The sequence below is a fragment of the Pristiophorus japonicus genome, chromosome 8 (assembly GCF_044704955.1).
Source record: "Pristiophorus japonicus isolate sPriJap1 chromosome 8, sPriJap1.hap1, whole genome shotgun sequence".
In the NCBI taxonomy this organism is placed as follows: Eukaryota; Metazoa; Chordata; class Chondrichthyes; family Pristiophoridae; genus Pristiophorus; species Pristiophorus japonicus.
In genome coordinates this window covers 25709418-25729868 of record NC_091984.1, presented here as the reverse complement: position 1 = coordinate 25729868, position 20451 = coordinate 25709418, and the positions used below count along the sequence as shown (strand labels likewise).

Genomic DNA, 20451 nt, shown 5'->3' with positions numbered 1-20451 from the left:
GAGAGAGAACACTGACGGTACTAAGGTATGCTGGTAGTTGCATGATGCAACAACCATAATGGCCTCACCACTCCCCATCTCTGTAACCTCCTCCAGCCCTACAACCCTGCAAGATATCTATGCTCCTCCAATTCTGGCCTCTCTTGCATCCCCAATTTTAATTGCTCCACCATTGGTGGCTGTGCCTTCAGCTACCGAGGACCTAAGCTCTGGAATTCCCTCCCTAAACCTCTCCGCCTCTCTACAAATGTTCCCTCTAAGGTGCGTGGCCGCTCATCACCTGTTGCCATTGGTAAAGGTACTGCACATGCGTGGCCTCGCAGCAAATTTAAAGGAGCAATGCCCAAAAAACATTAGGGAGGACATTGCTCTCTACCTCTCTTTCGTCCATTAAGACACCCCTTAAAAATTATCTATCCTAATATTCCCCTTGTATGGCTCATTTTGTTTAATAATGCTCCTGTGAACATTTTACTACGTTAAAGGCGCTATATTAAATGCAAGTTCTTGTTGTTGTTGACTAATCACATTCAATCTCTATCAATTAGTCTACAACAGATCCAGATATGAGGTGAGGAAAACCCCCATTGGTGGGAAGCTTTGGGAACTATAGGTGCAAAGCCTCCTGTTCATCACAAGCATGCTACACTTACCATATAGTTATGTCTCAAATTACTCATGTATTGTACTTTCAAATATTTTCTGAAAGAAATCTGTCGAATTCACATTTGAATGAGTCAGCACGATCTGCTTTCACCGTCTCCCCAGGGAGCCTGTTCCATAGATTTACCACTCGCTCACTGAAATAATATTTCCGTAGATTCGTTTTGTATTTACCTCCCCTTCAAGCGTAGGCCGTGTCCTCTGGTTCTACTCTTCTGGATAAGATAAAGCAGCTTGTCATGGTCGATATTATCTAGTCGTTTTTTGAATCCCAGAAATAAAAATCAGATCACCTCTCAACCTCTTTTTCAGAGAGAATATGCCCAATTTACATAATAGCTTGTCATAATTGTGCTCAAGCAAGGCTTTCGCTGCCTGGACCACTCAAAAGAAACTTTGCAGTACAGCCTTGTATCCAACCATGTATCCAAATTCGTGGCTGGGCTCCCCCTGCCCACCATGCGCATCTACCGGAAGGAGGTTTGCCAGGTTCAAGAGGATCCTAAAGAAAAAGACCAACTTTTTCAAACAGTTATTTAGATTGTCATTTGTTCTACGGGGCGCTGTCATTGATTGGTTTCATCTTAACTGTTGCTGCATTACTTTGAAACTGACTTTGTTATTGTTACTGATATTGGCAATGACTCCTGTCGATTTCTGATTTCTCCCTTAGTTGTTAGGGTTTTTGGTTTATTTTTGAGAAACTTGCTTGAAGATTTTCTTTCAAATTGCCTCTTTATAGTATCTTCATTTATATTTATAGAATTTAAGAACATTACTTTATTAAAGTTGGAACAATGTGGATTGGAACTTAACACTACATCTTTTGATCAACTACCATCGACAGCAGACAATATTCTATTTTTATTTCTACTCGACCTCAAGAAATACTTTAATTCATTGTCTTAGCTCCTGAACATCTACGATCATTAACTATATTTACTTTTTCAGAATAACTCAAAGCATGCATTGCAATCTATCATTTAATCATGCCTTTGCAACTTGATCATCGTGTCCATCCGCGTGCGTGTTTTGGCTGCCGCTTCGGACCCGAGTTCCATCACTTCTAACTCTCCCTTTTTCCTCTTTACCTCAAGTACCGATTTTATTATCGATATTTCTTCACTACTTTCCTCCCTCTGCTTCTGCACTGAACGACTTCTCATCCTCGGTGATTTCAATCTCCATCTCAATTCACCATGCTTTCTCTCCTTTGAGTTCACTAGCCTCCTCTCCTCCCTTAATCTCTCCCTCTATGTAAACTCCCCAACCCATATTCATGGGCAGTCCCTCGACCTTGCCATCTCTCGTGGCCTCGCTACTACCGTCGTGTCAATCACAAATAAGACCATCTCTGACCACTTCCTCGTATCGCTCTCCATTCACATCCCCCTTCCACACCGGCCCCCACCCCCCCCAACCCTACCTCGTTCTGTGTCCGCCCCTGGAAAAACCTCTCTACCGACTCTCTCACAACTGCACTTATCAACTTCCAACTGTCTGGCCTTTGGCCCTCCATACACCATGACATCTCTGGAGCTACCGATCTGCTCAGCCACACCCTCACCACCACCTTTGATGCCCTAGTCCCTGTTAAAACAATTACTCTCTCTCACCCTGGCCGTTCCCCCTGGTACAGCCCTGATCTTTGCTCCCTTAAGTCCAAGGGACATAGACTTGAACGGATATGGCGGACAACTGGTTTAGCCATTCACTGTCAGATCTGGCTGGACCACATAAAGCACTATCGAATCCTGCTCTTGTCTGCCAAAATCGCTCACTGTTCCAGAATCATTCTGGAATGTAAAGATAAACCCCGGCTTCTATTCTCCACTGCTAACTGTCTTTTTAAACCCCTCTCCCCAGTCTCAACCCTCACCTCCGACAATAAGTGTGAGGAGCTCATGGACTTCTTTGTCCCTAAGATTGAGACCATCTGTTCGACTGCCTCTTCCTTTCCTTCCCCAACCCACCGGGCCAAACTTCCGCTGCCTGCGCTTGGCCTCTTCACGCTCTTTGTGTTGAGACTCGAAGAGCTCAATGCCCTCCCGGATGCACTTTCTCCACCTCCAGCGGTCTTCGGCCAGGGTCTCCCAGGTGTCAGTGGTGATGTCGCACTTCACCAGGGAGGCTTTGAGGGTGTCCTCCATAGACCCTCACGGTTGACAGTGTCAAAGAGCTTTGTAAGATCGAAAAAGGCCATGTATAAGAGCTGGCGCTGCTCCCTGCCTTTTTCCTGCAACTGTCGCACTGCAAAGATCTGTTGTGCCCCGTAGGGGACGAAATCCGCATTGTGATTCCGGGAAGAGCTCCTCGGCCACAGGGAGAAGACGAGTGAGGAGGACTCTAGCGACAACTTTCCCAGTGGCTGACAACAGGGAGATTCCCCTGTAGTTGCCACAGTCGGACCTGTCCTCTTTATAAAAAATGGTCACATCATTGCATCTCTGAGATCTCCCGGCATGCTCTCCTCCCTCCAAATGAGAGATATAAGGTTATGTATCCACGCCAATAGCGCCTCTCCGCCATATTGCAGCGCCTCAGCAGGGATTCCATTCGCACCCGTAACCTTGTTATTCTTGAGCTGTTTTATGGCTTTGCCTACCTCGTGCAACGTTGGAGTTTCACTGAGTTGGTGGCGGGTCGCATGCTGCGGGATAGAGTCGAGAACACTCAAGTCAAAGACAGAGTCTCGATTGAGGAGAACTTCAAAGTGCTCCTTCCATCGGGCCTTGACATCCTCGGTGTCCTTGATGAGTGTTTCCCCGTTTTTGGCCAGGAGTGGGGTGGGGCCTTGGGAGTTTGGACCGTAGGTGGCCTTGACTGCAGTAAAGAATCCTCGCATATTATGGCTGTCGGCCAGTTGTATCCCCTGTGCTTTCTCCATCCACCACCTGTTCTTTAGGTCCCGGGTTTTTTGTTGGACCTGAGTCTTGAGCCGTCTGTAATTTTGTTTTGCAGCTTCCGAGTTGGGTTGTTGCTTGAGGCTCAGAAATGCTTTGCGCTTGCAATCTATTAGTTCTTCAATCTCCTGATCATTTTCATCAAACCAGTCCTAATGTTTTCTGGTTGAGTGCCAAGTGTCTCTTCACAGGCACTGGTTATAGAGGCCTGGGTGGCAGACCAAGTGCTGTGGGCATTCAGCATGTCCGGGTCATCAAGGCACGCCAGATTGGCTGTGAGGCGCTGGCTGTATAGGGCTCTCTTAGCTGGGTCTCTAAGTGCCCCAGCATTAACTTTTTTGCGGAACTGCTTCTGCTGTCCCCTCTGCTTTGGAGCTATGTTAATGTTGATGATGGATTGGATTAGGTGGTGGTCCGTCCAGCAGTCGTCAACTCCTGTCATAGCGCGGGTGATGCGCACATCCTTGCGATCCCTGGCTCGGACTATGACATAGTCAAGCAGGTGCCAGTGTTTGGAGCGAGGGTGTTGCCACGATGCCTTGTATTTGTCCCTCTGGCGGAACAGGGTGTTGGTGATGAGGAGTTCATGTTCTAGTTATTTTGTCAGGAGTAGGGTACCGCTAGAGTTGGCTTTCCCTACTCCCTCTCTGCCAATCACGCCTCCCCAGAGGGCTGTGTCTTTGCCGACCCTGGCATTAAAATCACTCGGGAGGATCAATTTGTCCCCTCATGATCTTTCCGAGATCATCCTGTCCATGAGACCCACTTCCTGCTCTCTTGACCCTATTGCCACCAAACTACTGACCACCCAACTTTCTTTATTGGCTCCCATATTAGCTGACATTGTTAACAGTTCGCTCTCCTCCGGTGCACTCCAGTGCAGTGCTAAGGGAGTGCTGCACTGTCAAAGGTGCCATCTTTCAAATGAGACGTTAAAGCGAGGTTCCCTCATAACTGCCGTCATCACCCCTCTCCTCAGAAAACCAACCCTCAATTCCTCCATCCTTGCAAACTACCACCCCATCTCCAACCTCCTTTCCTCTCCAAAGTCCTTGAACATGTTGTCGCGTCCCCAATCCGGGGCCATCTTTCCCGCAATTCCATGTTTGAATCCCCCCAGTCCGATTTCCGCGCCTGCCACAGTACCGAAATGGCTCTCATCAAAGTCACAAATGACATCCTTTGTGACTGTGACAAAGGCAAATTATCCCTCCTCGTTCTCCTTGATTTGCCTGAAGCCTTTGACATGGTTGACCACTCTATCCTTCTCCAATGTCTCTCCACTGTCGTCCAGCTGGGTGGGACTGCACTTGCCTGGATCCATCCTTATCTATCTAATCGTAGCCAGAAAATTACCTGCAATGGCTTCTCTTCCCGTCCCCGCATCGTTAGCGCTGGTGTCCCCCAAGGATCTATCCTTGGCCCCCTATTATTTCTAACTACATGTTGTCGCTTGGCGACATCATCCGGAAACACAGCATCAGTTTCCACATGTATGCTGATGACACCCAGCTCCACCTCACTACCATTTTTCTTGACCCCCTCCACGGTCTCTACATTGTCAGACTGCTTGTCTGACATCCAGTTTGGATGAGCAGAAATTTTCTTCGATTGAATATTGGAAAAGAAAGAAGAAAGACTTGCATTTATATAATGCCTTTCATGAACACTGGATGTCTCAATGCAGTTTACAGCCAATGTAGTACTTTTGGATTGTAATCACTGTTGTAATGTAATAAACGCGGCAACCAATTTGCACACAGGAAGTTCCCACAAACAGCAATGTGATAATGACCAGATAATATGTTTTTTTTTGCTTTGTTGATTGAGGGATAAATATTGGCCAGGACACCAGGGATAACTCCCCTGCTTTGAAATAGTGCCATGAGATCTTTTACGTCCATCTGAGCAGGGCAGACAGAACCTCGGTTTAACGTCTCATCTGAAAGACGACACCTTTGACAGTGCAGCACTCCCGAAGCACTGCACTGGAGTGTCAGCCGAGACGAAGACCGAAGCCATTGTTTTCAGTCCCTGCCACTAACTCCGTTCCCTAGACACTGACTCCATCCCTCTCCTCAATTCCTGTCTGAGGCTGAACCAGAGAATTGTGAATCTGTGGAATTCTCTACCACAGAAAGTTGTTGAGTCCAGTTCATTGGATATATTCAAAAGGGAGTTAGATGTGGCCCTTACGGCTAAAGTGATCGGGGGTATGGAGAGAAGGCAGGAGTGGAGTACTGAAGTTGCATGATCAGCCATGATCATATTGAATGGTGGTGCAGGCTTGAAGGGCCGAATGGCCTACTCCTGCACCTATTTTCTATGTTTCACAATCTTGAAACATAGAAAACATATTTGACCCTGAAATGAGCTTTCGACCACATACCTGCAGCATAACTAAGACTGCCTACTTCTACCTCCGTAACATCACCTGTCTCTGCCCTTGCCTCAGCTCATCCGCTGCTGAAGCTCTCATCCATGCCTTTAACATAAGAACATAAGAAATAGGAGCAGGAGTAGGCTATAGTGCCCCTCGAGCCTGCTCCGTCATTCAATAAGATCATGGTTGATCTGATCATGGACTCAACTCCACTTCCTTGTTCGCTCTCCATAACCCCTTATCCCCTTATCGTTTAAGAAACTGTCTATTTCGGTCTTAAATTTATTCAATGTCCCAGCTTCCACAGCTCTCTGAGGCAGCAAGTTCCACAGATTTACAACCCTCTGAGAGAAGAAATTTCTCCTCATCTCAGTTTTAAATGGGCGGCCCCTTATTCTAAGATCATGCCCTAAGTTCTAGTCTCTCCCATCAGTGGAAACATCCTCTCTGCAGCTACCTTGTCAAGTCCCCTCATGATTTTATATGTTTCGATAAGATCACCTCTCATTCTTCTGAATTCCAATGAGTAGAGGCCCAACCTACTCAACCTTTCCTCATAAGTCAACCCCTCATCCCCGGAATCAACCAAGTGAATCTTTTCTGAACTGCCTCCAAAGCAAGTATATCCTTTCGTAAATATGGAAACCAAAACTGCACGCAGTATTCCAGGTGGTGCCTCACCAATACCCTGTACAACTGTAGCAAGACTTCCCTGCTTTTATACTCCATCCCCTTTGCAATAAAGACCAAGATTCCATTGGTCTTCCTGATCACTTGCTGTACTTGCATACTATCCTTTTGTGTTTCATACACAAGTACCCCCAGGTCCCGATGTACTGCAGCACTTTGCAATCTTTGTCCATTTAAATAATAACTTGCTCTTTGATTTTTTTTCTGCCAATGTGCATGACCTCACACTTTCCAACATTATACTCCATCTGCCAAATTTTTGCCCACTCACTTAGCCTGTCTATGTCCTTTTGCAGATTTTTTGTGTCCTCCTCACACAATGCTTTTCCTCCCATCTTTGTATCGTCAGCAAACTTGGCTACATTACACTCAGTCCCTTCTTCCAAGTCGTTAATATTGATTGTAAATAGTTGGGGTCCCAGTACTGATCCCTGCGGCACCCCACTAGTTACCGATTGCCAACCAGAGAATGAACCATTTATCCCAACTCTGTTTTCTGCTCGTTAGCCAATCCTTTATCCATGCTAATATATTACCCCCAACCTCGTGAACTTTTATCTTGTGCAGTAACCTTTTATGTGGCACCTTGTCAAATGCCTTCTGGAAGTCCAAATACACCATTCTTACCTCTAGACTTGACTATTCCACCGTACTCCTGGCTGGCCTCCCACATTCTACCCTCCTTAAACTAGAGGTGATCCAAAACTCGACTGACGTGTCCGAACTCACACCAAGTTCCGCTCATCCATCACCCCTGTGCTCACTGACCTACATTGGCTTCTGGTTAAGCAACGCCTCGATTTCAAAATTCCCAGCCTTATTTTCCAATCCCTCCATGGTCTTGCCCCTCCCTATCTCTGTAATCTCCTCCACCCACAACCCCCCCCATGATCTGCGCTCCTCTAATTCTGCCCTCTTGAGCATCCCTGATTATAATCGCTCAACCATTGGTGGCCGTGCCTTCTGTTGCCCAGGCCCCAAGTTCTGGAACTCCCTGCCTAAACCTCTCCGCCGCTCTACCTCTCTTTCCTCCTTCAAGACATTTCTTAAAACATACCTCTTTGACCAAGCTTTTGTTGACCTGCCCTAATTTCTAGTTATGCGGCTCGGGGTCAAAGTTTTATCACAATATTCCTGTGAAGCGTCTTGGGATGTTTCACTACATTAAAGGCGCTATATAAATACATGTTGTTCTTCATTAACCTCCCCCGGACTTCATTACTCCTTTTCTTTCTCTGCTGTCATGTAATCTACCCTCAGTAACCCCTATTCTCCACTACTCATCATCCTTCCTACCCTCCTGTCGCCACTCTAGGTTTGACTCCCTGCTAAATAATTTCACAGCTTCCCTCTGCCTCCCTTGTCATCCCTTGTCGCTCGTCGCTGCTTCCTAGCTAGCAGCAACCCAGACTGCCCTATCTTACTCTCCCCCTGCCCTAAGCGCCTAATGCAAGCTAATCTCGTTAACCTCCTCGCTGTCCCCACACCACCCCTCTTCTCTGCCCCTCTGGACTACGTCAGTAAATTAGGTAAACTCACCGCCTCCGCATTTCCTTTGAAAATGTACGTTCAGTTATAAATAAGTTCCTTGTCATCCATGACCTTATTGTGGCCGATCAAATTGACATTATGGCATTGATGGAGAGATGGTTGAGGAGTGATGACACCTTTCCTCTAATGAAGCTTCCCCCCCCACCCCCCGGCTGTACTTTCCACTATATTTCACACCTAAACCGTCGTGGTAGTGTTGTCACCCTTGTATCTAACTCGCACCTTGGTCTGTCTCCATATTCCTTGAGCAACTTGTCCTCCTTCGATCATCTCACCTTGTTCCACCCCTCACATCTTTTAGAATCCTTATTCTGTACCGCCCACCCAAATACCACATCAATTTTCTCAATGAGATATCTTTTATGCTTTCCTCCCTCGACAACATCCGTTCAACTGCTTCTGATTTCAATTGCCTTCCTTTCCCTTGACTCCCTACTGAATAATTTCACAGCTTCCCTCTGCCTCCCTTGTCATCCTTCGAAAGGACCACTGAGGCACTCGTCGCTGCTTCCTAGCTAGCAGCAACCCAAAATTGCCCTATCTTACTCTCTCCCTGCCCTAAGGGGGGGGTGGGGGGGGGGCGGGGGCGAGTATACCTAATTTACTGACGTAGTCCAGAGGGGCAGAGCAGAGGGGGCGTGTGGGGACAGTGAGGAGGTTGACGAGATTAGTTTGCTTCTTCATTTTCCCCCTGCCCTAACCCTAAATTTGCATTTTCCTCTAATTTCTCTCCTATATCTCCTCTTGCCCTATCAAAGCTCATCTTGTCAGTGAGACTGACAGCCTGCTTTCTCGACTGTATTCCTACTAAACTGCTGACAGCCCAACTTTCCTTACTGGCTCCCATGTTAGTGGATATTATTAACTTCTCTCTCCTCCGGTATTGTCCCCCTTTCTGCCGTCATCATCCTTCTCCTCAAAAAACCAACCCTTGACCCCCCTCCGTCGTTGCAAACTACTGCTCCATCTTCAACCTCCCCTTCCTCTCCAAAGTTCTTGAACATGTTGTCGCCATCCCAAATCTGTGCCCATCTTTCCCAGAACTCCTTGTTTGAATCCCTCCAATCAAGCATCCGCCCCAGCCACAGTACTGAAACTGCTCTTACCAAGGTCACAAATGCCATCCTCGTTGACTTCAACAAAGGTAATCTATCCCTTCTCGTCCTTCTGGACCTGTCTACAGCCTTTGACATGGTTGACCACAACATCCTCCTCCAACGCCTCTCAATCCCCAGTTCAGCTGGGTGGGACTACACTCGCCTCGTTCCATTCCTATCGATCTAATCATAGCCAGAGAAACATCTGCAATGGCTTCTCTTCTCTATCCCGCACTATCACCTCTGGTGTCCCCCAAGGATCTATTTTTGGCCTGATCCTATTTCTCATCTGCATGCTGCACCTCAGTGACATTCAGCAACACAACATGAGTTTTCACATGTACGCTGATGATACCCAAGTCTACCTCTCCTCCACTTCTCTCGAACCCTCTACCATCTCCACACTATCAGACTGCTTGTCTGACATCCAGCACTGGATGTGTAAAAATTTCCTCCAGTTAAATATCGGGAAGACCAAAGCCATTGTTTTCGGGACACGCCAAAAACTCCGTTCTCTTTCCACTGATTCGCGATCTCTCCCTGGCAACTGTCTAAGGCTGACCAAGTCTGTTTGCAAGTCTTGGTGTCATATTTGATCACGAATTAAGCTTCCTACCTCCTGTCCAATCTATCACTAAGACCACCCATCTACGCCCTTATCTCAACTTATCTGCTGCCGAAACCCTCATCCATGCCTTTATCACCTCTAGACTTGACTATTCCAACACCCTCCTGGCCAGCCTCCCTAATTCTACCCTCCATAAACTTGAGCTCATCCAAAACTCTGCCGCCCATGTGCTAACACACTCCAAGTCCTGCTCACTCATCTTCCCTGTGCTTGCTGACCTACATTGGCTCCCAGTTAAGCAATTCCCCGATTTTGAAATTCTCATCCTGCTTTCAAATCCCTCCATGACCTCGCCCCTCCTTATCTTTGTTATCTCCACCAGCCCTATAATCCCCCTATACCTCTGCGCTCCTCCTATTCTGGGCTTTTGAACATCCCCAATTTTAAATGCTCCATCATTGGCCATCGTGCCTTCAGCTGCCTAGGTCCTAAGCTCCAGAATTCCTTCCCTAAATCTCTGTCTCTCCATTTCTTTCCTCCTTTAAGACACTCCTTAAAACGTACCTCTTTGACCAAGCTTTTGGTCATCTGCCCTTACATGTGCTCATATGGCTCGGTGTCAAATTCTTTTTTGACAACACTCCTGTGAAGTGCCTTGGGATGTTTTATTACGGTAAAGGTGCTATATAAATATAAGTTGTTGTTGTCATCTGCTGCATGGTGCATAACTTTGCCATCAAGAGGGACCAGCATTTACCACCGCCTGGGCAGCAAGAAGTGCAGCCGGAAGAGGAAGGGCAGAAGAACATAAGAATTAGGAGCACGAGTAGGCCTAATGGCCCCTCTAGCCTGCTTCACCATTCAATAAGATCATGGCTGATCTTAGATCTTAACTCCACTTTCCCGCCCGATCTCCATAACCCTTGATTCCCCTAGAGTCCAAAAATATATCTATCTTAGATTTGAATATACTCAATGATTTAGCATTCACAGCCCTTTGGAGTAGAGAATTCCAAAGATTGACAACGCTCAGAGTGAAGAAATTCCTCCCCATCTCAGTCCTAAATGGCCGACCCTTTACCCTGAGACTATGCCCCCTAGTTCTCGACTATCCAGCCAGGGGAAACAACCTCTCAGAAATCTACTCTATGCCACTCAGAAGCAAACGAGCGTACTATGCTTAAAGAAAGGGGACTACAGTGGGATGAGGGCAGAGTTGGCTAAAGTAGACTGGAAACACAGACTAAACGGTGGCACAATTGAGGAACAGTGGAGGACTTTTAAGGAACTCTTTCATAGTGCTCAACAAAAATATATTCCAGTGAAAAAGAAGGGCGGTAAGAGAAGGGATAACCAGCCGTGGATAACCAAGGAAATAAAGGAGAGTATCAAATTAAAAACCAATGTGTATAAGGTGGCCAAGGTTAGTGGGAAACAAGAAAATTGGGAAAATTTTAAACGACAGCAAAGAATGACTAAGAAAGCAATAAAGAAAGGAAAGATAGATTACGAAAGTAAACTTGCGCAAAACATAAAAACAGATAGTAAAAACTTTTACCGATATATAAAACGGAAAAGAGTGATTAAAGTAAATGTTGGTCCTTTAGAAGATGAGAAGGGGGATTTAATAATGGGAAATGTGGAAATGGCTGAGACCTTAAACAATTATTTTGCTTCGGTCTTCACAGTGGAAGACACAAAAACCATGCCAAAAATTGCTGGTCACGGGAATGTGGGAAGGGAGGACCTTGAGATAATCACTATCACTAGGGGGGGTAGTGCTGGATAGGCTAATGGGACTCAAGGTAGACAAGTCTCTTGGTCCAGATGAAATGCATCCCAGAGTATTAAAAGAGATGGCGGAAGTTAAAGCAGATGCATTCGTTATAATCTACCAAACTTCTCTGGACTCTGGGGAGGTACCAGCGGATTGGAAAGCAGCTAATGTAACGCCTCTGTTTAAAAAAGGGGGCAGACAAAAGGCAGGTGACTATAGGCCGGTTAGTTTAACATCTGTAGTGGGGAAAATGCTTGAAGCTATTATTAAGGAAGAAATAGCGGGACATCTAGATAGGAATAGTGCAATCAAGCAGACGCAACATGGATTCATGAAGGGGAAATCATGTTTAACTAATTTACTGGAATTCTTTGAGGATATCACGAGCATGGTGGATAGAGGTATACCGATGGATGTGGTGTATTTAGATTTCCAAAAGGCATTCGATAAGGTGCCACACAAAAGGTTACTGCAGAAGATAAAGGTACGCGGAGTCAGAGGAAATGGATCGAGAATTGGCTGGCTAACAGAAAGCAGAGAGTCGGGATAAATGGGTCCTTTTCGGGTTGGAAATCAGTGGTTAGTGGTGTGCCACAGGGATCGGTGTTGGGACCACAACTGTTTACTATATTCACATGACCTGGAAGAGGGGACAGAGTGTAGTGTAACAGAATTTGCAGATGACACAAAGATTAGTGGGAAAGCGGGTTGTGTGGAATTCTCTGCCCAAGGAAGCAGTTGAGGCTAGCTCATTGAATGTATTCAAGTCACAGATAGATAGATTTTTAACCAATAAGGGAATTAAGAGTTACGGGGAGCGGGCGGGTAAGTGGAGCTGAGTCCACGGCCAGATCAGCCATGATCTTGTTGAATGGCGGAGCAGGCTTGAGGGGCTAGATGGCCTACTCCTGTTCCTAATTCTTATGTTCTTATGAGAATCTTCAACCAGAATCTTCTGTCAGAGAGCAGCTCATCCAAAAGCGCTTGACATGATCCATCCTTGCCATCCCCAATACACCAACACTCCCACAATCCTTATCAGCACCATCCTTACTACCACCATCCGACTACCACCATCCGACTGCCTTCCTTCAATCCAGCCTTATAGGTTTTGCCCTCATTTCACTACAAATATTAACACCAAATCCAGAACAAAAAAAAATAATCCTCCAACTCAATTCCATCTGTGTCTTAATATTTAACAGAAGTAATTAAGAATCAGCACTGTGCAACCCCTTAGTGCCTGTCTCCTGTGCATGTTTACATAACACATCGTCTGAGAGACGAAAGGAAGTGCCTTTCCACATTTTTAGCACCTGAAATGAAAGAGAGGCACAAATGTTAGGTTTTCGGGTGAAGGGAGAGCAGAGAATGATGTGTCTGGTGAAAACAACCGCTGTTTGTGTAAAGTGAAATTGAAGTAAGAAGGGAAAACAAGGACAATGGTGTGAAGAAACTGTGCGTGTCATCACCTCCAACATTGCCACTCTCCACGGCCATTACTCTCCCTCTGCCCGTAATGCCCAGCACGTTTTCTTCCACAGGAAGAGGATGTGCAGGTGGGCTCGGCCTCCTCTAGTGACAGGCTCCTGGTGCAAGTTGTGTGAGACCTATTGCAAGAAAGAAGGGATTGTGCTAGTGACGTCCTTGTAAGTGTTTAGAGTATGTGCCTATCATGATCGAATCATTTGTATGCGATGTGTAAGATGTGATGTGTGGGAAGTGAGGGTTGCAATAGTAATAACTCTGAACCTCTTATTTTGTTCCACCTCCCAAATAGACACACACACAGATAGAGAAAGCAACTTACAAGCTGATTATTCCTTACCCAGCAGGAGACCAAGGCGTAGAAATTGGTATGTGTTGCGCCTGTTTTGGGGGGCATAAAGCATACCAAGTTAGTGGGACGGCCTGTGCCCAGTCTGTGCAGGAGTTGGATACACTGCTAAATTTGTCAGGCCTATTTTTAGGCATCCTGCATGGCCATGTAATCAGGTGTTGGACCCTTTCAATATGTTACTGAAGGGCCTAATGTCAGTTGAAGGACTACTCGACAAAATTTGTTACGAATGAGTGGGGCAGGCGTTGGTCCTGCCCCGCGCACAATTTTTCAGTGGCCTCTGCAGCTGCCAACTAAAAGTAAGTATCTTTTTATATATTTTTTTAAAAAACCTTTCTATGGAGCCAGGAGGAACAGAAGTGCTCATTTGGACTCCACAGTCCTCACAATCACCCCCTCCTAGTGAGGCAGGTAGCCCGGAATTGATTATGTTGTTGGGTAAGGTGTCTGTGGAAGCAGAACCGGCAGCAGATGCTCGCCCCGAATATTTAGATGAAGCCTGAGGACCATTTCCTGGCGATCCTCAGGCCTCTTGGGTTTGGGCACATGCTACCTCAACAGCACTGACTATGGACTCAAAAATGGGCACAGGTGAAAATCTACCCCAAAGTATTTACGTTCAGAAAGTCCTGTGAGGAAAGCACTCTACAGCAGTTCATTAAAATCATGAAAAACAGACAGGCTCTGCAAATATTAAAGCAAAGTTCTCTCAGTGTCACCCTGGTGTATTCTTCAATCACCCCCCAACAACTCCTCCCCTTCCCATGGCACCTTCCCTTGCAAGTGCAGGAGATGCAACACCTGCCCTTTCATCTCCTCCCTTCCCACTCTACAGGACTCAAACACTCTTTTCAGATGAAACAGCAATTTACTTGTACCTGTACTTCTTTCAACTTCGTATACTGTATTCACTGCTCTTGACAGGGTCTCCTCGACATTGGGGAGATTATATGCAGATTGAATGATTGCTTTGCCGAACGCCTCCATTCAGTCCGCAAGCGTGATCCTGAGCTTCCAGTCACTTGTCATTTTAATTCTCTGCCCCACTCACACTGACCTCTCTGTCCTTGGCCTCCTACATTGTTCTAATGAAGTTCGACGGAAGCTCGAGGAACAGCATCTCATCTATCGATTGGGCACTTTACAGCCTTCTGGACTTATCATTGTTCAACAATTCCAAACAACGGTTTTTGTATTGAAAAGCCAGCTGCATGAGTTTCCTGGAGCGCTGTGTCGACACAGGACTTAAAGGGAACATTGGCAGAGAGATCTTGGAGGGTTGTAGGGCTGGAAGAGGTTACAGAGATAGGGAGGGCCGGCTGCATGTCCATTTAACCATTCATGAAAGAGCAGAGTGGCTGCTGTACCATTTATTTTTCCACAGAATTAGTTATTGGCCTTCACATCAGGTTTCCTTTCACTTTATCCCCTTCCTTTCCCCCATCCCCAGCCTTGGTCAAGACTTACAAATATGTGATGCTTATTTTGAAGCTTGATCAAGCTGAAGTAAATATTTGTTCTCGTATGCTGGCACTCACCTTTAAGTGCACATGTGCCTTTAATTTGGAATGGTTAGCCAGAAATTCTACTTGCTGCATTGGGCTGGCTCTTTGCAGAGAGGACGAGAACGGACTTTGTTTCAGTAAAAAGAGATAGAATATAGTCTCACAGATTAATGCACAGTGCCAGCTAACTTAGCCTTCATATATATTGTTAAAATACCTTCAATCAAATGTGAAATTATAATTAACAGCCAATCTGATTGCAGGTTTGTTTGCACATATGATCAAATATATAAAACCTGTAATAACAGCTTTAAAGTAGATCTCCTGGTTTTGGGTCACCAATCCTCAATTTTATTGGTTGGACACACCAATTATCATTTTTTGTAGTATAAACAAGCTAATATAGAATTTACAGCAATGAAACAGGCTATTCATCCCAACTATGGCCGAGATTTTGCTCACCTTGACGGGTTTGGTGCGGTTGGTAGTGTGGAACACGGCTATGCTTAACTCAGTGGGGCTTGTTAAGCCTGCCACATGCATTTCCCCGTCTAATTAGATGGAGTGGGTCTGGTGACATCATTCATGGCGCGTCTTGAGCCAGTTTCCTTAAAGGGACCATGGCCAGCTTACTTTTGATGTTTGTGCTGTCAGTGTTCTGCAGCATTGAAATGCTGCAAACACTGACCATGACTGCACAGAGGTGCAGGGCTGCACCCAGGTTCTCTCATGACTCCCTCCATATGCTTAAGTCAGAGCACGCAGGGAGGTCCTCTTCCCTTCAGATGGGCGGAAGAGACCTCCTCAGGAGACCAAGACAGCCTGGTTGCACATTACAGAGGAGGTCACAAACAGGGATGTCATCAGGAGGACTTGGGTGCAGTGGCACAAACCTTTCAATGATCTCATTAGATCAGGAAACGTGAGTATTAAGCCACTCTCGCCTTCTTCCTGATGTGCCTCTCATCACATCCCCAACACTTTGCTTTCCCTACCCTACTCCTGCACATCCTTACTCACACCAACATACCTTGCACCATCCTTCTCTATCTGCATTATCACTTCTCCATCTCACTAGCCAAACATCACACTCACCATCATCATAGTACAATCATATCAACTAACAACACACAAGGGTAGCCACTTGCGTGTTGTATCCAATGTTCATGTAAAGTTTCTGTTAATGTGCTGTCAAACATTGAAACGTTTATTTTTAACACTTTGTGGTCTTAGACAGATTTGTGTACACCTTTGGAAGTGGCTTAGTGAGTTGCAGTGAATGGTAAAACATAACAGTACCCCTGCAATGTGAACAGAATGGCTTGGGCATTGTAGGGGTGCTTTATGCTGTGGGGTGGTGACAACCTGGCGCATCATGTCGCAGCCAGGGTGTACAGTGTCAAGTTAAGTAAATCTGGCCATGGTAAGGCCATCCCTGGCTTCCCGGGCAGGAGTGCTGATGCCCTCTGACCTGTGCAGCATCAAGTGATTGCGGAAAAGGTTGGTGTTCTGCTGGTGTTGGGACTGATTGTGGTCAGATTCTGAGGACCACGGTGAAACAGTGTAAATGGTACCCATGCTGATGGAATAGATGGCAGGTGAAGTTGAGATGACAGAAGCAATCCGTCAGTGGTGAGAGAGGTTGTTCCAATGAAGTGACACTGGATGGAGAGTTTGCTCCAAACACTTGCAGCCTGCATAAATCTGTATTCCAAATGGAGTAAGGAACAGCTTCTGTGCTTGGAAAGTGAACAGCTATGATGTGGGAGCTTTTATAGTACATTTCAAGCTGTCAACTAATCAGCTGATTCAATGGCCATTCAACTCCTGCCTCAGGTTAACAGACGTGGTCCATGAGCAGTGTGGACCCCATGGGCGAGCAGTTAAAGTTAAAAGGTAAGGTTAAAACTATTATTAAGAGTTTGTCAACAAGCCAATAATTGCTTTAATTGGGTCGTCCACTTCTGCAGGTTGGGTCTGATCTGAGATCTCAGACGCGCTATTGGGAAAGGCGTGTTGCGGTGGGATGACAGCAGGTTCCCGACCCGCTGTCAAAAAAATCTAATTTCTTACCCGACCCACCACTGATCCCACCCACTGACCCCTGGAAAATTCCGGCCTATGTGTTTGTATTCCCACCTTCCAAGGAATAAGCGTCCTTGCTATATTAAATTTAATTTGTCATTTATTCGCCCACTCTGCAAGTCTGTTGATATATTCCTTCAAAAGACATTCACACTTGGGATAAAAAAATGTTGAGAAGGATAGCTGACCGAGCTCACACTCAGGGACCTAATGAGTGCAGTCTCTCTAGAGTCTATGCTTGAACCACCTTCTATGTCCTGTATGCATAACTAACCTGGCATTGAAGTCCCAATGCAAGCTTGTCAAATTTACTAATGCTACTAAACTGGGTTGCAGGAGGGAAAACTGTAGACTTGGAGGAGACAGACTAAACCTTCCACCAAAAGTTCCTCATTAGTACTTGACATCTAGTTGTCTAAGGTATTGTCACCAAATCCTTGCAAAGATTTTTTGTTAGCCTTTACACCTGTGCTAATCAATGGAAAATAAAGCATGGACAAATACAAGCCTCAGATTGAAAGTAAAAACAGGCTGCTGGTGTAGTCTGTAGGTGGGAGAGAACCTGATGAGGGGAAATTGAAAGAGATGGATGGGTGTTAGCTAATTTGTTGCCCACCATGCCCAGTGCGATACAGCAATAAATAAAGCAAATAGGATGCTGGGTTATTTTGCCTAATCAGTTGAGTTCAAATCTCCAGAAGTCAAATTGAGACCGTACAATGCCCTAGTTAGGCTGTATCGTATAAGTGCCTTAAAAGTGTCCTCAATTTGCTGCTTTCAGTAATCCTGATGAATTCTGGGAAGACAGAGGTAAAACTATGAACTGTGAATATTTCAAGGTAACACTGTGCACTGAGAAAAGAAAGGATCATTCACAGTTATTATCTGATTCCAATCAATGACCAGAGTCAGATAAAGGTATATCCAAACTCATCAATGTTTACTGATGTAACTTAGCTGTCGTGCCTTGTTATTCACAGATAAGAAAGTGGAGGCACTTTCCTAATGAACAGATGTTTTTTTTCTTCAGGTAATTAAAATTTGCTTGTTATAAGTACTTAATATGTACTTATCTAAGGTATTGTCACCAAATCCTTGTAATCACTCAGATTGACAAAAACTGTATTGAAGGTTGTTTACTTTGAGAACCAAAGATCTAAAAGATAATGGGGTGGAATTGGGCTCTGTAGCGGCCATTTTTCTGGGTGCTATGAAATCTCTTAAACTACCAAAATGGCATCCGCAACACCGCGAACACTTCCAATGGGAAGTGCGCCGGACGCCATATTTGTAAAGAGCTTGTATGTGCACACCTAATGATTGTCGGCAGTATGCAGAGCAGGCAGATCATGATATCGCTGGTTTGACACCAGCATTACCATTTTGGAGCTTCATGCTGCAGCTCTCTTAACTTCACACAGCTGAACATGTGTTCAATGACATAAAGGACCCCTCCCCCCTGCCCCACCAGCGCTATTTGAAGGTTAGGATTTATCCTTGGCTCCCTCCTATTTCTCATCTACATGTTGACATCATCTGAAAACACAGCTTCAGTTTCCACATGTACGCTGATGACACCCACCGCTACCTCATTACCACTTCTCTCGACCCCTCCATGGTCTCTAAACTGTCAGACTGCTTGTCCAATATCCAGTTTTGGATGAGCAGAAATTTTCTCGAATTGAATATTGGGAAGACCGAAGCCGTTGTTGTCGATTCCCGCCACAAACCCCGTTCCCTAGACACTGACTCCATCCCTCTTCCCAACATCTGTCTAAGGCTGAACCAGGCTGTTCGCAACCTTGGTGTCATATTTGACCCTAAAATTAGCTTTCGACCACATATCCGCAGCATAATTAAGACCGCCTATTTTCACCTCTAACATCGCCCATCTCCGCCCTTGCCTCAGCTCATCTGCTGCTGAAACCCTCATCCATGCCTTTGTTACCTCTAGACTTGACTATTCCAACGCCTCCTGGCTGGCCTCCCACATTCTACCCTACATAAACTAGAGATGATTCAAAACTTGGCTGCCTGTGTCCTAACTCACACCAAGTCCTGCTCACCCATCACCCCTATGCTCGCTGACCTACATTGGCTTCCGGTTAAGCTATCTCTGTAATCTCCTCCAGCCCCATAATCCCCACCCGAGATGTCTGCACTCCTCTAATTCTGCCCTCTTGAGCATCCCTGATTATAATCGCTCAACTATTAGTGGGCGTGCCTTCTGTTGCCTCGACCCCAAGCTCTGGAACTCCCTGCCTAAACCTCTTAGCCTCTCTACATCTCTATCCTCCTTCAAGATGCTCCTTAAAACATACCTCTTTGACCAAGTTTTTGGTCACCTGCGTTAATTTCTACTTATGTGGCTCATTATCAAATGTTTTTTTCTCATAATACTCCTGTGAAGCGCCTTGGAACGTTTCACTACATTAAAGGCGCTATATAAATACAAGTTATTGTTGCAGTTGCTGCATTATTTCTTCTGGCTGTTGCTGCAGTTCTACCCGTTCTGGGTACTTTTCCATTCCTGTTTAAAGTTTCAGTAGTCTACAAGGAGTGGTCTGGCTGGTACTGAAGTACATTTTTGGTGACTTAATGGCTTGTGCACAAACCAATTGCTTCCGAGTAGGGCTTCCTTTTGACATTGAACATGACTGGGAGAATGATCAGAGTCCACGCAGAGCAGCACAAGCTGCTAGAAGAGGGAAGAGGAGAGAAGGGCTCTCAGCAATGCCCCTTCCCATAGTGGCCAGCACTGTCTCCACCTCTCCCCCTCCTGTTAATTCTTGCTGCCTCCTGTTGTATGCCACCTTCTCCTGTTTGTCATTGAGTGTAGTGCAATATGTCTGGGTGATGCGCTGTCATAGTTGAACAGATACCTGTGTGTGCAAGATGTGGGTGTGAGGCTTGCAACAGTGCTAAGTGTTGGGTGAGGTAAAGCATATGAATGTAAGGTATGAGTCCTGATTGACAGATTATTGGTAGGTGAATGATGGGGGTGTATTGAATTGAGCAGTGGATGAGGCTAGTGGTGCAATTGGTAGGATATAGCATTTGAAGATGTACTCCTGACCATAACAACTCGTGTGAGATCATTTAAACATCTTCCTGAACTGCATCTAGGTCTTGGGGCTATATTCCTGGCATTGAACACCACCTTTATCTCTTGCCATTGCCTTCTGATCATTCGTCTGGAGGGCCTCCACTCCTCGAGGGTACAGGGCATCTCTCCATTCCACCTCTTCCACCAAGACCTCCATTGCAGCGTCTGAAAGTTTTGGTGCACACGCTCTCCCATGGTCAGCCATTGTTGAATCTTTCACAGCACAATAATCAGAATGATCTCAGTACCAGCAGCAGCCACAATGTACCTCCCCTATAAGGGA

At 45.8% G+C, this 20451-nt stretch overlaps 1 protein-coding gene across 1 annotated transcript in view; it reads left to right on the top strand.

The window, feature by feature from the left end:
• tgfbr3 (transforming growth factor, beta receptor III) overlaps window positions 1-20451 on the top strand; it is a 285519-nt gene that overhangs the window by 13276 nt on the left and 251792 nt on the right. The window lies entirely within an intron of this gene.